We start from the raw sequence: 3,592 nt of genomic DNA, 5'->3' as shown, positions 1-3,592 counted from the left end.
CTCAATTTTGTCCTGCCGTCAATTCTGTTAACGGATCCCTAACGGCAGGACAACATTGAGTCAATTTTGAAATGTTAGGGACTTAAATAGGACAATTGAAATGTTAGGGACAACTTTGGGACTTACTTCAAACGTTGGGGACAAAAATGATACTTTACTAAAAAATTAAATAAAATTCTCAAATTACTTTATAATATAATCTAACTCTAACTTCTAATTTTACCCCACACCACCACACCCTCAATTTCAACTCCTACCACCACTTTCATCCCCAACAACTACCATCACTGCCGCCATCACCATCACCATCTTGAAGAGCTCCCTCGACATCAAAACCTTGCTGATCTTGTACGCAACAAAGGGATCTTGGTCAATCAGTGTCCTCACTATGCTCGTCGTATCAACCTTCATCTCAAGTTTCACGTCTTCCCCATCATTCTGCATCGTGAAGTCGAACTTGTTCGCTCCTTGTGTTTCCAAAGTGTTCATAACCCTGTTGTTTGACTTTAGCATCTGCAACGATATACTGGAACTTCGTGGTACAGCAGCACCGATATCTTCTGTGCGTCCGTGAGGTTCTTGTACTTGGGTATGAAACCGCTGACGATAGTGTCCATGGGGCAGAACACGGTAAAGCCACCATCCACGCTGTCCTGAAAAGTTGGAAGAGACTTTGAAGGTTTGAGCAAGTCTGCGAATGACTTGCAACTTTGCTCGGATCGGACATGATGTTGATCTGGCTGGGGCCGCGGTGGGTGCTTCTGCTTCAGCAGAGCTCAATGCGCTGCTAATTTCAAGGATGGAGACATTGTAAGGAAATTTTTGGATGCACTTGACATAGAAAGAGTGGAGTCTGTTGTTGTCTTTAATTTAGAGGCGAAGCCTACTTTGCCGCCCTTGAAGTTGGCGATATTGAAGCCGGCAATTCCAACGACAATGCCAGTGGCCTGGAACATGGAGGACCAAAAGCAGTAGAGGTGGTGATGGCGGTGGTGATGGCGGTGGTGGTGATGGTGATAGCGGCAGCGATGGTGGTAGTTGGAGATGAGAATGGTGATAAGGTTAAAAATTGAGGGAGTGGTGGTGTGGAATAAAATTAGAAATTAGAAATAGGTTATTGGTAGCACAAATCCCCACACTTTCGTACTGTTGTACCAGTAAGTGTACTGAGTCATCTAAGTAATACCTGAGCGAGTCAGGGTTGATCCCACGAGGATTGTTGGCTTGAAGCAAGCTATGGTTATCTTGCAGGTCTTAGTCAGGCAGATCAGAAAGTTGTTGATTTTATGTCATATATGGAGTTGTAAGAGGAATGTATGAACTACTTGTATATTAGAAGGGAATCAGTAATAGGAATAGGGTTAAGGATTGGAGTTGCTTAGCCTTTCTGAATTAACTCTGGCATTACTATCTTCTCTGCTTGTGAATGACTTCTTCTATGGTAGGCTGTATGTGATCAACGCCATGGGCCGTGGTCATTGATCTCCTCTGCTACAGATTGAATGCCATTGGCTGTGTCATCCAATCTGACGAAGGGTGAAGTGCTAGCAGTTCATTCTCTTGGCGATCCTACTCAAAACGCCATAGACAAGGTCGAATCTTCCAGATCAGAGGATGCTGCTTCTTAGGATTCTAGCCTATACCATAGAGACCCTAATCTCCCCAGAAATCGGCTGAACTGGTGTCTCGAGAAGTCCCCAACGAAGTCATGGATTAGCCATCTGAGAGATGTATAAACATAGCTGTTGGCTCGTGCTTTCCAGTCACGTATTCACACGAACCCAAGTAGACGCAAGTGTTTGTCAGGCACGTTCGTCTTAATGTGATGAACAGAGCTGATTGTCTGATTATCCTATTCACCACGATGAAGATCGAGTATACATCTTAGAAATCAAACATGGATCGGAGAAGAAACAATAATACTTTTATTAATTTATAGGACTCAGCAGGGTTCCTCCCCTCAACCTAAGAGGTTTAGAAACTCATACTGATGTAAAAATACAATGTAAAACATGTATATTGGTAAAAGAGGGTCGAAGATCCCCCAATAACATAAATAAAATCCCTTATACTAAACAAATGACTAGTAAGGGTAAAATAGTCTTTTTAGTGCTAAAATCCACTTCTAGGGCCCACTTGGTGAGTGTTTGGGCTGAGCTTTGGTGAGATCCACGTGGTATGAGGTCTCTGGGGCGTGGAATGCCAGCTAGGGGGTCTTCTTTGGGCGTTTGGACACTGGTCTCTGCTCTTTGGGCGCTGGACGCCTAGAAGGGGGCAGGTAGCTAGTGTTGGATGCCAGTTTTGAGCCTTCTAATTCGAAGCAAAGTATAGACTATTATATATTGCTGAAAACCTCTGAAAGTTAGCTTTCCATAGCCGTTGAGAACGCTCCATTTGGACTTCTGTAGCTCCAGAAAAGCTCTTTCGAATGCAAGGAGGTCAGATCCGGACAGCATCTGCAGTGCTTTCTCTGTCTCTGAATCAGACTTCTGCTCCAGTTCCTCAATTTCAGCAAAAAAATACCTGAAATTGTACAAAAACACAAAAACTCATAGTAGAATCTAAAAATGTGAATTTAACACTAAAACCTATAAAAACTTAATAAAAACTAAATAAAACATACTAAAAATTATATGAAAAAGATGATAAAAAAATGTATAAAATATCCGCTCATCAATTATATTAGATGATAATTTAAAAATTTTATTTTAATTTTTAAGGTTTGGATAATTTTATCTACAAAAGCCCATTTTTTATGGGTATTACTTTAATTTTTCTCTTTTATAAATAAAAATATCAACATTTAAATCTTGAAAAAATAATTATTTATTCTATTTTATTTTCTTATTTCGAATTTCACAATCTAAAATTTTATATTCGGGGTATGTTAGTCACCAAACAAAAAATATTCGGTGTATATTTATGTGTGTGTTAAAATTTATTAGATGAGGAACTATCTAATCCTTAATATTATATTTTTGTTTCGACAAATAATTTGTATCAAAAGGCAATTCATAATTTATTTCTTTATTGTTTAAAGTATTAAGCAAATTAGTTTCCAATAAAACACTTTAATCAACCATCTGCTAGCTAAAGTATTTTTACAGAAAATTAAAGTCTGGTTTGTCCTTTTTAAAAAATATTTTGTAACTACTTTGTTATTTTTATTTTTACTTAAATGAATTTTTTATCCTTATAAAATAACCGTATTTTAGTTTTGGTTCCTGTACTTATTTTTTGTTGGTTTTGGTCCAATAAAATTGAAAGATTTTGGTTTTAGTCCTGTTTGTTTACTTTGCTCCGTTAAATATTAATATGCTACATTAAATGCTAAGACGTAATGTATTTGAGTTTGTCATATTATCAATTCTCATGGCATATCAGCACTTAAAAGAAGAAACTAATAAAAAGGAGCCAAACTCAGAAATATAAATAAACATTGTCACTTCTAAATTCATAGTATCATATTTAAAAATAAAATGTTATTATCAATTTAGAAATATAAATATGCAAGTACTATAGTATATATTTATTAGAAAAGAAAATATATACTTTTCAGTACTTTTCTCATTATACGAACCCTGTCAGGCTA

General features: G+C 37.3%; 1 pseudogene; it reads right to left on the bottom strand.

Moving 5' to 3' along the window:
• Positions 247 to 1,004, bottom strand: LOC107607109 (annotated as a pseudogene).

Source organism: Arachis ipaensis, chromosome B07, assembly GCF_000816755.2.
Source record: "Arachis ipaensis cultivar K30076 chromosome B07, Araip1.1, whole genome shotgun sequence".
Taxonomy (NCBI): Eukaryota; Viridiplantae; Streptophyta; class Magnoliopsida; order Fabales; family Fabaceae; genus Arachis; species Arachis ipaensis.
This window is presented reverse-complemented; position numbering and strand designations above follow the sequence as displayed.